The sequence below is a fragment of the Rhinoderma darwinii genome, chromosome 2 (genome assembly GCF_050947455.1).
Source record: "Rhinoderma darwinii isolate aRhiDar2 chromosome 2, aRhiDar2.hap1, whole genome shotgun sequence".
Classification (NCBI taxonomy): domain Eukaryota; kingdom Metazoa; phylum Chordata; class Amphibia; order Anura; family Rhinodermatidae; genus Rhinoderma; species Rhinoderma darwinii.
The window spans coordinates 275,860,207-275,875,376 of NC_134688.1; positions in this window are offsets into that span (position 1 = coordinate 275,860,207).

Sequence of the window (15,170 nt, forward strand, 5' to 3'; positions counted from 1 at the left end):
TCATCCAGGAAACCAGTCAGTCCAGAATTCTTGAAAAAAGAGTTTCAAATCCCTGCCTATCAGATATCACATACTACTCTGGGACAAATAAGTACAGACTGGTGGCAAATTTACCAAAACCAAGTCCCTATGGAGTCACTGGTTTCAAAGACTAAAATAACATAGTGAACACCATCATGTAAAATAAACTCATATGACTTCCTAACAAGCAAATGGTGCCATACCACGACACCTACATGGAATTTTGAAAAAAGCACGTCTCTATTCCCAATACCTTCCAAGTTTATTGGTCTCGGGCATTTCTCCAAAACAAACATGATACCATCTCAGACCACACAATTGTATCCTGAGAGAGGAGCAATAACTTAAGCATTACAACTCTCTTTATTGCTCTGAACAAATCCAGCTAAAGGGACCTACCCTAAATTATTGCACTACACATGCAGCACCAATATCCAAGAAGGGCCCAATAACTGAACCAAACAAACCACTTCTGACCATACACCTCCATTGGAAATTAGGTGAAAAAAATTGAAATTACACAGTGACTTGATAGCAATTTTATCATATTACCAATGTGACCATCATTATTTGAGGTACATCTAACTTCAACGTAACAGAATAACATATACAAATATAATTTAAAAAATCTAGATAAAATCTCCTTGATTATACACAACCAATCAAAAGCAAATGAGAGGTCAACATTAACATGATTTGTGTGCAAGTTTAAAACAAAATTGAAAACTATACCAAAAATCTCAACTTTTTTACAGTAAACAGGAAAATGCAGATTAATTAATTTAGCCAGAAGAGTACACCCCTTTATAATCTTACTTTTTTTTATAGGCCTACAGATACAAAATGTATTGATTCTTTAGTAACACACATGATAGCTACATATTGGAAAACAAACAAGGCCTGGATATCCTAAATCTACACAATTTATCATCACACATAAGCTCTACTAATCTGCTTCAGTCCGGGTTCTTTATCTATAAACCTATGGCACCACTACAGGCATTGGCTTTAAGCACAATTTTCATATGTGTCTCTAACCATTTGTAAAACAGCTCATGGAATATTAGCTGAGAAAATAATGCCACTTCTATTATATTGGTCAGATAGTGGGTACGTAAAAAATATGGGCAAAGAGATAGCGAGCTATGGGAAATTTACTAGGTAAGACTTTTGAACATAACAACACAATTATTGTTATGTTCAAATAAAGGCCTCCTCCTCCCCTTCAGCCTTGCCTCTCCATCTCCAAATTGGTGTCTTTACCAATCTTTTGTGTCACTTATTGTAAATAGCAGCAAATATTAAAGTTCCTATAGCCTAGAACCCCATCATTCGGAAATCCAGTCAGTACAATATTCTTAAAGAAAAAGTTTCAAACCCCTGGCTATCAGATATCACATACTACTCTGGAACATAGAAGTAGAGACTGGTGACAAATGTACCAAAACAAAGTCCCTGTGGAGTCACTGGTCTCAAAGACTAAAAAAACACAGTGAACAACATCACTAAAATGAGGTCAGATGACTTCCTAACCAGCAAATGGTGCCATACTACGACACCTACACAGAATTTTGAAAAAAGCAGATATCTTTATTCCCAATACCTTTCAAGGTTATTGGTCTCTGGCATTTCTCCAAAAAAACATGATACCATCTCACACCACACAATTTTACAGAGAGAGAGAGTGGAGCAATAACATAAGCATTACATCTCTCTTTATTGCCCTGACCAAATCTAGCAAAAGGGACCTACCCTAAGTTATTCTACTACACATGAAGCACCAATATCCAAGGAGGGCCCAGCAACTAAACCAAACAAACCACTTCTGACCAGACATCTCCATTGGAAATTAGATGAACGTAATGGAAATGACACAGTGATATGATAGCAATCTCACCATATCAACAATGTAACTATAATGACTTGAGGTACATATAACTTCAACGTAACAGAATAACATAAAATATAGTAACATAATCTAGATAAAATCTCTATGATTATACACAACTGATCAAAACCAAATGAGAGGACAACATTAACATGAAATGTGTGCAAGTATAAAACAAAATTGAAAACTATACCAAAAAATCCCAACTTTTTCACAGAAAACAGGAAAACACAGAATTAATTCACCCAGAAGTGTATACCCCTTTACAATCTAGAATTAAAGATAGCGAGCTATGGGAAATTTACTAGATAAGACTTTTGAACATAACAACACAAGAGTTGTTATGTTCAAATTAAGGCCTCCTCCTCCCCTTCAGCCTTGCCTCTCCATCTCCAAAATTGGTGTCTTTACCAATCCTTTGCGTTACTTATTATTATTAAAAGCAGCAAACAGTAAAGTTTCCATAGCCTAAGACCTCATCATCCAGGAAACCAGTCAGTCCAGAATTCTTGAAAAAATAGTTTCAAATCCCTGCCTATCAGATATCACATACTACTCTGGGACAAATAAGTACAGACTGGTGGCAAATTTACCAAAACCAAGTCCCTATGGAGTCACTGGTTTCAAAGACTAAAATAACATAGTGAACACCATCATGTAAAATAAACTCATATGACTTCCTAACAAGCAAATGGTGCCATACCACGACACCTACATGGAATTTTGAAAAAAGCACGTCTCTATTCCCAATACCTTCCAAGTTTATTGGTCTCGGGCATTTCTCCAAAACAAACATGATACCATCTCAGACCACACAATTGTATCCTGAGAGAGGAGCAATAACTTAAGCATTACAACTCTCTTTATTGCTCTGAACAAATCCAGCTAAAGGGACCTACCCTAAATTATTGCACTACACATGCAGCACCAATATCCAAGAAGGGCCCAATAACTGAACCAAACAAACCACTTCTGACCATACACCTCCATTGGAAATTAGGTGAAAAAAATTGAAATTACACAGTGACTTGATAGCAATTTTATCATATTACCAATGTGACCATCATTATTTGAGGTACATCTAACTTCAACGTAACAGAATAACATATACAAATATAATTTAAAAAATCTAGATAAAATCTCCTTGATTATACACAACCAATCAAAAGCAAATGAGAGGTCAACATTAACATGATTTGTGTGCAAGTTTAAAACAAAATTGAAAACTATACCAAAAATCTCAACTTTTTTACAGTAAACAGGAAAATGCAGATTAATTAATTTAGCCAGAAGAGTACACCCCTTTATAATCTTACTTTTTTTTATAGCCCTACAGATACAAAATGTATTGATTCTTTAGTAACACACATGATAGCTACATATTGGAAAACAAACAAGGCCTGGATATCCTAAATCTACACAATTTATCATCACACATAAGCTCTACTAATCTGCTTCAGTCCGGGTTCTTTATCTATAAACCTATGGCACCACTACAGGCATTGGCTTTAAGCACAATTTTTATATGTGTCTCTAACCATTTGTAAAACAGCTCATGGAATATTAGCTGAGAAAATAATGCCACTTCTATTATATTGGTCAGATAGTGGGTACGTAAAAAATATGGGCAAAGAGATAGCGAGCTATGGGAAATTTACTAGGTAAGACTTTTGAACATAACAACACAATTATTGTTATGTTCAAATAAAGGCCTCCTCCTCCCCTTCAGCCTTGCCTCTCCATCTCCAAATTGGTGTCTTTACCAATCTTTTGTGTCACTTATTGTAAATAGCAGCAAATATTAAAGTTCCTATAGCCTAGAACCCCATCATTCGGAAATCCAGTCAGTACAATATTCTTAAAGAAAAAGTTTCAAACCCCTGGCTATCAGATATCACATACTACTCTGGAACATAGAAGTAGAGACTGGTGACAAATGTACCAAAACAAAGTCCCTGTGGAGTCACTGGTCTCAAAGACTAAAAAAACACAGTGAACAACATCACTAAAATGAGGTCAGATGACTTCCTAACCAGCAAATGGTGCCATACTACGACACCTACACAGAATTTTGAAAAAAGCAGATATCTTTATTCCCAATACCTTTCAAGGTTATTGGTCTCTGGCATTTCTCCAAAAAAACATGATACCATCTCACACCACACAATTTTACAGAGAGAGAGAGTGGAGCAATAACATAAGCATTACATCTCTCTTTATTGCCCTGACCAAATCTAGCAAAAGGGACCTACCCTAAGTTATTCTACTACACATGAAGCACCAATATCCAAGGAGGGCCCAGCAACTAAACCAAACAAACCACTTCTGACCAGACATCTCCATTGGAAATTAGATGAACGTAATGGAAATGACACAGTGATATGATAGCAATCTCACCATATCAACAATGTAACTATAATGACTTGAGGTACATATAACTTCAACGTAACAGAATAACATAAAATATAGTAACATAATCTAGATAAAATCTCTATGATTATACACAACTGATCAAAACCAAATGAGAGGACAACATTAACATGAAATGTGTGCAAGTATAAAACAAAATTGAAAACTATACCAAAAAATCCCAACTTTTTCACAGAAAACAGGAAAACACAGAATTAATTCACCCAGAAGTGTATACCCCTTTACAATCTAGAATTAAAGATAGCGAGCTATGGGAAACTTACTAGATAAGACTTTTGAACATAACAACACAAGAGTTGTTATGTTCAAATTAAGGCCTCCTCCTCCCCTTCAGCCTTGCCTCTCCATCTCCAAAATTGGTGTCTTTACCAATCCTTTGCGTTACTTATTATTATTAAAAGCAGCAAACAGTAAAGTTTCCATAGCCTAAGACCTCATCATCCAGGAAACCAGTCAGTCCAGAATTCTTGAAAAAATAGTTTCAAATCCCTGCCTATCAGATATCACATACTACTCTGGGACAAATAAGTACAGACTGGTGGCAAATTTACCAAAACCAAGTCCCTATGGAGTCACTGGTTTCAAAGACTAAAATAACATAGTGAACACCATCATGTAAAATAAACTCATATGACTTCCTAACAAGCAAATGGTGCCATACCACGACACCTACATGGAATTTTGAAAAAAGCACGTCTCTATTCCCAATACCTTCCAAGTTTATTGGTCTCGGGCATTTCTCCAAAACAAACATGATACCATCTCAGACCACACAATTGTATCCTGAGAGAGGAGCAATAACTTAAGCATTACAACTCTCTTTATTGCTCTGAACAAATCCAGCTAAAGGGACCTACCCTAAATTATTGCACTACACATGCAGCACCAATATCCAAGAAGGGCCCAATAACTGAACCAAACAAACCACTTCTGACCATACACCTCCATTGGAAATTAGGTGAAAAAAATTGAAATTACACAGTGACTTGATAGCAATTTTATCATATTACCAATGTGACCATCATTATTTGAGGTACATCTAACTTCAACGTAACAGAATAACATATACAAATATAATTTAAAAAATCTAGATAAAATCTCCTTGATTATACACAACCAATCAAAAGCAAATGAGAGGTCAACATTAACATGATTTGTGTGCAAGTTTAAAACAAAATTGAAAACTATACCAAAAATCTCAACTTTTTTACAGTAAACAGGAAAATGCAGATTAATTAATTTAGCCAGAAGAGTACACCCCTTTATAATCTTACTTTTTTTATAGCCCTACAGATACAAAATGTATTGATTCTTTAGTAACACACATGATAGCTACATATTGGAAAACAAACAAGGCCTGGATATCCTAAATCTACACAATTTATCATCACACATAAGCTCTACTAATCTGCTTCAGTCCGGGTTCTTTATCTATAAACCTATGGCACCACTACAGGCATTGGCTTTAAGCACAATTTTCATATGTGTCTCTAACCATTTGTAAAACAGCTCATGGAATATTAGCTGAGAAAATAATGCCACTTCTATTATATTGGTCAGATAGTGGGTACGTAAAAAATATGGGCAAAGAGATAGCGAGCTATGGGAAATTTACTAGGTAAGACTTTTGAACATAACAACACAATTATTGTTATGTTCAAATAAAGGCCTCCTCCTCCCCTTCAGCCTTGCCTCTCCATCTCCAAATTGGTGTCTTTACCAATCTTTTGTGTCACTTATTGTAAATAGCAGCAAATATTAAAGTTCCTATAGCCTAGAACCCCATCATTCGGAAATCCAGTCAGTACAATATTCTTAAAGAAAAAGTTTCAAACCCCTGGCTATCAGATATCACATACTACTCTGGAACATAGAAGTAGAGACTGGTGACAAATTTACCAAAACAAAGTCCCTGTGGAGTCACTGGTCTCAAAGACTAAAAAAACACAGTGAACAACATCACTAAAATGAGGTCAGATGACTTCCTAACCAGCAAATGGTGCCATACTACGACACCTACACAGAATTTTGAAAAAAGCAGATATCTTTATTCCCAATACCTTTCAAGGTTATTGGTCTCTGGCATTTCTCCAAAACAAACATGATACCATCTCACACCACACAATTTTACAGAGAGAGAGAGAGAGTGGAGCAATAACATAAGCATTACATCTCTCTTTATTGCCCTGACCAAATCTAGGAAAAGGGACCTACCCTAAGTTATTCTACTACACATGAAGCACCAATATCCAAGGAGCGCCCAGCAACTAAACCAAACAAACCACTTCTGACCAGACATCTCCATTGGAAATTAGATGAACGTAATGGAAATGACACAGTGATATGATAGCAATCTCACCATATCAACAATGTAACTATAATGACTTAAGGTACATATAACTTCAACGTAACAGAATAACATAAAATATAGTAACATATTCTAGATAAAATCTCTATGATTATACACAACTGATCAAAACCAAATGAGAGGACAACATTAACATGAAATGTGTGCAAGTATAAAACAAATTTGAAAACTATACCAAAAAATCCCAACTTTTTCACAGAAAACAGGAAAACACAGAATTAATTCACCCAGAAGTGTATACCCCTTTACAATCTAGAATTAAAGATAGCGAGCTATTTGAAACTTACTAGATAAGACTTTTGAACATAACAACACAAGAGTTGTTATGTTCAAATTAAGGCCTCCTCCTCCCCTTCAGCCTTGCCTCTCCATCTCCAAAATTGGTGTCTTTACCAATCCTTTGCGTTACTTATTATTAAAAGCAGCAAACAGTAAAGTTCCCATAGGATAGGACCTCATCATCCAGGAAACCAGTCAGTCCAGAATTCTTGAAAAAATAGTTTCAAATCCCTGCCTATCAGATATCACATACTACTCTGGGACAAATAAGTACAGACTGGTGGCAAATTTACAAAAACCAAGTCCCTATGGAGTCACTGGTTTCAAAGACTAAAATAACATAGTGAACACCATCATGTAAAATAAACTCATATGACTTCCTAACAAGCAAATGGTGCCATACCACGACACCTACATGGAATTTTGAAAAAAGCACGTCTCTATTCCCAATACCTTCCAAGTTTATTGGTCTCGGGCATTTCTCCAAAACAAACATGATACCATCTCAGACCACACAATTGTATCCTGAGAGAGGAGCAATAACTTAAGCATTACAACTCTCTTTATTGCTCTGAACAAATCCAGCTAAAGGGACCTACCCTAAATTATTGCACTACACATGCAGCACCAATATCCAAGAAGGGCCCAATAACTGAACCAAACAAACCACTTCTGACCATACACCTCCATTGGAAATTAGGTGAAAAAAATTGAAATTACACAGTGACTTGATAGCAATTTTATCATATTACCAATGTGACCATCATTATTTGAGGTACATCTAACTTCAACGTAACAGAATAACATATACAAATATAATTTAAAATATCTAGATAAAATCTCCTTGATTATACACAACCAATCAAAAGCAAATGAGAGGTCAACATTAACATGATTTGTGTGCAAGTTTAAAACAAAATTGAAAACTATACCAAAAATCTCAACTTTTTTACAGTAAACAGGAAAATGCAGATTAATTAATTTAGCCAGAAGAGTACACCCCTTTATAATCTTACTTTTTTTTATAGCCCTACAGATACAAAATGTATTGATTCTTTAGTAACACACATGATAGCTACATATTGGAAAACAAACAAGGCCTGGATATCCTAAATCTACACAATTTATCATCACACATAAGCTCTACTAATCTGCTTCAGTCCGGGTTCTTTATCTATAAACCTATGGCACCACTACAGGCATTGGCTTTAAGCACAATTTTCATATGTGTCTCTAACCATTTGTAAAACAGCTCATGGAATATTAGCTGAGAAAATAATGCCACTTCTATTATATTGGTCAGATAGTGGGTACGTAAAAAATATGGGCAAAGAGATAGCGAGCTATGGGAAATTTACTAGGTAAGACTTTTGAACATAACAACACAATTATTGTTATGTTCAAATAAAGGCCTCCTCCTCCCCTTCAGCCTTGCCTCTCCATCTCCAAATTGGTGTCTTTACCAATCTTTTGTGTCACTTATTGTAAATAGCAGCAAATATTAAAGTTCCTATAGTCTAGAACCCCATCATTCGGAAATCCAGTCAGTACAATATTCTTAAAGAAAAAGTTTCAAACCCCTGGCTATCAGATATCACATACTACTCTGGAACATAGAAGTAGAGACTGGTGACAAATTTACCAAAACAAAGTCCCTGTGGAGTCACTGGTCTCAAAGACTAAAAAAACACAGTGAACAACATCACTAAAATGAGGTCAGATGACTTCCTAACCAGCAAATGGTGCCATACTACGACACCTAAACAGAATTTTGAAAAAAGCAGATATCTTTATTCCCAATACCTTTCAAGGTTATTGGTCTCTGGCATTTCTCCAAAACAAACATGATACCATCTCACACCACACAATTTTACAGAGAGAGAGAGAGTGGAGCAATAACATAAGCATTACATCTCTCTTTATTGCCCTGACCAAATCTAGCAAAAGGGACCTACCCTAAGTTATTCTACTACACATGAAGCACCAATATCCAAGGAGGGCCCAGCAACTAAACCAAACAAACCACTTCTGACCAGACATCTCCATTGGAAATTAGATGAACGTAATGGAAATGACACAGTGATATGATAGCAATCTCACCATATCAACAATGTAACTATAATGACTTAAGGTACATATAACTTCAACGTAACAGAATAACATAAAATATAGTAACATATTCTAGATAAAATCTCTATGATTATACACAACTGATCAAAACCAAATGAGAGGACAACATTAACATGAAATGTGTGCAAGTATAAAACAAATTTGAAAACTATACCAAAAAATCCCAACTTTTTCACAGAAAACAGGAAAACACAGAATTAATTCACCCAGAAGTGTATACCCCTTTACAATCTAGAATTAAAGATAGCGAGCTATTTGAAACTTACTAGATAAGACTTTTGAACATAACAACACAAGAGTTGTTATGTTCAAATTAAGGCCTCCTCCTCCCCTTCAGCCTTGCCTCTCCATCTCCAAAATTGGTGTCTTTACCAATCCTTTGCGTTACTTATTATTAAAAGCAGCAAACAGTAAAGTTTCCATAGCCTAAGACCTCATCATCCAGGAAACCAGTCAGTCCAGAATTCTTGAAAAAATAGTTTCAAATCCCTGCCTATCAGATATCACATACTACTCTGGGACAAATAAGTACAGACTGGTGGCAAATTTACCAAAACCAAGTCCCTATGGAGTCACTGGTTTCAAAGACTAAAATAACATAGTGAACACCATCATGTAAAATAAACTCATATGACTTCCTAACAAGCAAATGGTGCCATACCACGACACCTACATGGAATTTTGAAAAAAGCACGTCTCTATTCCCAATACCTTCCAAGTTTATTGGTCTCGGGCATTTCTCCAAAACAAACATGATACCATCTCAGACCACACAATTGTACCCTGAGAGAGGAGCAATAACTTAAGCATTACAACTCTCTTTATTGCTCTGAAAAAATCCAGCTAAAGGGACCTACCCTAAATTATTCCACTACACATGCTGCACCAATATCCAAGAAGGGCCCAATAACTGAACCAAACAAACCACTTCTGACCATACACCTCCATTGGAAATTAGGTAAAAAAAATTGAAATTACACAGTGACTTGATAGCAATTTTATCATATTACCAATGTGACCATCATTATTTGAGGTACATCGAACTTCAACGTAACAGAATAACATATACAAATATAATTTAAAAAATCTAGATAAAATCTCCTTGATTATACACAACCAATCAAAAGCAAATGAGAGGTCAACATTAACATGATATGTGTGCAAGTTTAAAACAAAATTGAAAACTATACCAAAAATCTCAACTTTTTTACAGTAAACAGGAAAATGCAGATTAATTAATTTAGCCAGAATAGTACACCCCTTTATAATCTTACTTTTTTTATAGCCCTACAGATACAAAATGTATTGATTCTTTAGTAACACACATGATAGCTACATATTGGAAAACAAACAAGGCCTGGATATCCTAAATCTACACAATTTATCATCACACATAAACTCTACTAATCTGCTTCAGTCCGGGTTCTTTATCTATAAACCTATGGCACCACTACAGGCATTGGCTTTAAGCACAATTTTCATATGTGTCTCTAACCATTTGTAAAACAGCTCTAGGAATATTAGCTGAGAAAATAATGCTACTTCTATTATATTGGTCAGATAGTGGGTACGTAAAAAATATGGGCAAAGAGATGGCGAGCTATGGGAAATTTACTAGGTAAGACTTTTGAACATAACAACACAATTATTGTTATGTTCAAATAAAGGCCTCCTCCTCCCCTTCAGCCTTGCCTCTCCATCTCCAATTTGGTGTCTTTACCAATCTTTTGTGTCACTTATTGTAAATAGCAGGAAATATTAAAGTTCCTATAGCCTAGAACCCCATCATTCGGAAATCCAGTCAGTACAAAATCCATAAAGACATAGTTTCAAACCCCTGGCTACCAGATATCACATACTACTCTGGAACATAGAAGTAGAGACTGGTGACAAATTTACCAAAACCAAGTCCCTGTGGAGTCACTGGTCTCAAAGACTAAAAAAACACAGTGAACAACATCACTAAAATGAGGTCAGATGACTTTCTAACCAGCAAATGGTGCCATACTACGACACCTACACAGAAGTTTGAAAAAAGCAGATATCTTTATTCCCAATACCTTTCAAGGTTATTGGTCTCTGGCATTTCTCCAAAACAAACATGATACCATTTCAGACCACAGAATTTTACAGAGAGAGAGAGTGAAGCAATAACATAAGCATTACATCTCTCTTTATTGCCCTGACCAAATCCAGCAAAAGGGTCCTACCCTAAGTTATTCTACTACACATGAAGCACCAATATCCAAGGAGGGCCCAGCAACTAAACCAAACAAACCACTTCTGACCAGACATCTCCATTGGAAATTAGATGAACGTAATGGAAATGACACAGTGATATGATAGCAATCTCACCATATCAACAATGTAACTATAATGACTTGAGGTACATATAACTTCAACGTAACAGAATAACATAAAATATAGTAACATAATCTAGATAAAATCTCTATGATTATACACAACTGATCAAAACCAAATGAGAGGACAACATTAACATGAAATGTGTGCAAGTATAAAACAAAATTGAAAACTATACCAAAAAATCTCAACTTTTTCACAGAAAACAGGAAAACACAGAATTAATTCACCCAGAAGTTTATACCCCTTTACAATCTAGAATTAAATATAGCGAGCTTTGGGAAACTTACTAGATAAGACTTTTGAACATAACAACACAAGAGTTGTTATGTTCAAATTAAGGCCTCCTCCTCCCCTTCAGCCTTGCCTCTCCATCTCCAAAATTGGTGTCTTTACCAATCCTTTGCGTTACTTATTATTAAAAGCAGCAAACAGTAAAGTTCCCATAGCCTAGGACCTCATCATCCAGGAAACCAGTCAGTCCAGAATTCTTAAAAAAATAGTTTCAAATCCCTGCCTATCAGATATTACATACTACTCTGGGACAAATAAGTAGATACTGGTGGCAAATTTACCAAAACCAAGTCCCTATGGAGTCACTGGTTTCAAAGACTAAAATAACATAGTGAACACCATCATGTAAAATAAACTCATACTACTTCCTAACAAGCAAATGGTGCCATACCACGACACCTACATGGAATTTTGAAAAAAGCATGTCTCTATTCCCAATACCTTCCAAGTTTATTGGTCTCGGGCATTTCTCCAAAACAAACATGATACCATCTCAGACCACACAATTGTACCATGAGAGAGGAGCAATAACTTAAGCATTACAACTCTCTTTATTGCTCTGAACAAATCCAGCTAAAGGGACCTACCCTAAATTATTCCACTACACATGCAGCACCAATATCCAAGAAGGGCCCAATAACTGAACCAAACAAACCACTTCTGACCATACACCTCCATTGGAAATTAGGTGAAAAAAATTGAAATTACACAGTGACTTGGTAGCAATTTTATCATATTACCAATGTGACCATCATTATTTGAGGTACATCTAACTTCAACGTAACAGAATAACATATACAAATATAATTTAAAAAATCTAGATAAAATCTCCTTGATTATACACAACCAATCAAAAGCAAATGAGAGGTCAACATTAACATGATATGTGTGCAAGTTTAAAACAAAATTGAAAACTATACCAAAAATCTCAACTTTTTTACAGTAAACAGGAAAATGCAGATTAATTAATTTAGCCAGAAGAGTACACCCCTTTATAATCTTACTTTTTTTTATAGCCCTACAGATACAAAATGTATTGATTCTTTAGTAACACACATGATAGCTACATATTGGAAAACAAACAAGGCCTGGATATCCTAAATCTACACAATTTATCATCACACATAAGCTCTACTAATCTGCTTCAGTCCGGGTTCTTTATCTATAAACCTATGGCACCACTACAGGCATTGGATTTAAGCACAATTTTCATATGTGTCTCTAACCATTTGTAAAACAGCTCTAGGAATATTAGCTGAGAAAATAATGCTACTTCTATTATATTGGTCAGAAAGTGGGTACGTAAAAAATATGGGCAAAGAGATAGCGAGCTATGGGAAATTTACTAGGTAAGACTTTTGAACATAACAACACAATTATTGTTATGTTCAAATAAAGGCCTCCTCCTCCCCTTCAGCCTTGCCTCTCCATCTCCAATTTGGTGTCTTTACCAATTTTTTGTGTCACTTATTGTAAATAGCAGCAAATATTAAAGTTCCTATAGCCTAGAACCCCATCATTCGGAAATCCAGTCAGTACAAAATTCATAAAGACATAGTTTCAAACCCCTGGCTATCAGATATCACATACTACTCTGGAACATAGAAGTAGAGACTGGTGACAAATTTACCAAAACCAAGTCCCTGTGGAGTCACTGGTCTCAAAGACTAAAAAAACACAGTGAACAACATCACTAAAATGAGGTCAGATGACTTCCTAACCAGCAAATGGTGCCATACTACGACACCTACACAGAAGTTTGAAAAAAGCAGATATCTTTTTTCCCAATACCTTTCAAGGTTATTGGTCTCTGGCATTTCTCCAAAACAAACATGATACCATCTCACACCACACAATTTTACAGAGAGAGAGAGTGGAGCAATAACATAAGCATTACATCTCTCTTTATTGCCCTGACCAAATCCAGCAAAAGGGACCTACCCTAAGTTATTCTACAACACATGAAGCACCAATATCCAAGGAGGGCCCAGCAACTAAACCTAACAAACCACTTCTGACCAGACATCTCCATTGGAAATTAGATGAACGTAATGGAAATGACACAGTGATATGATAGCAATCTCACCATATCAACAATGTAACTATAATGACTTGAGGTACATATAACTTCAACGTAACAGAATAACATAAAATATAGTAACATAATCTAGATAAAATCTCTATGATTATACACAACTGATCAAAATCAAATGAGAGGACAACATTAACATGAAATGTGTGCAAGTATAAAACAAAATTGAAAACTATACCAAAAATCTCAACTTTTTCACAGAAAACAGGAAAACACAGAATTAATTCACCCAGAAGTGTATACCCCTTTACAATCTAGAATTAAAGATAGCGAGCTATGGGAAACTTACTAGATAAGACTTTTGAACATAACAACACAAGAGTTGTTATGTTCAAATTAAGGCCTCCTCCTCCCCTTCAGCCTTGCCTCTCCATCTCCAAAATTGGTGTCTTTACCAATCCTTTGCGTTACTTATTATTAAAAGCAGCAAACAGTAAAGTTCCCATAGGATAAGACCTCATCATCCAGGAAACCAGTCAGTCCAGAATTCTTAAAAAAATAGTTTCAAATCCCTGTCTATCAGATTTCACATACTACTCTGGGACAAATAAGTACAGACTGGTGGCAAATTTACCAAAACCAAGTCCCTATGGAGTCACTGGTTTCAAAGACTAAAATAACATAGTGAACACCATCATGTAAAATAAACTCATATGACTTCCTAACAAGCAAATGGTGCCATACCACGACACTTACATGGAATTTTGAAAAAAGCACGTCTCTATTCCCAATACCTTCCAAATTTATTGGTCTCGGGCATTTCTCCAAAACAAACATGATACCATCTCAGACCACACAATTGTACCCTGAGAGAGGAGCAATAACTTAAGCATTACAACTCTCTTTATTGCTCTGAACAAATCCAGCAAAAGGGACCTACCCTAAATTATTCCACTACACATGCAGCACCAATATCCAAGAAGGGCCCAATAACTGAACCAAACAAACCACTTCTGACCATACACCTCCATTGGAAATTAGATGAACATAATGGAAATGACACAGTGACATGATAGCAATCTCATCATATTACCAATGTGACCATCATTATTTAAGGTACATATAACTTCAACGTAAAATAATAATATATAAAAATTAAATTAAAAAACTAGATAAAATCTCCATGATTATACACAACCAACCAAAAACAAATGAGAGGACAACATTAACATGAAATGTGTGCAAGTATAAAACAAAATTGAAAGCAATACCAAAAAAATTACAACTTTTTTACAGTAAACAGGTATACGCAGAAGAATTAATTCAGCTAGAAGTGTATACCCCTTTACAATCTAACTATTTTTTTT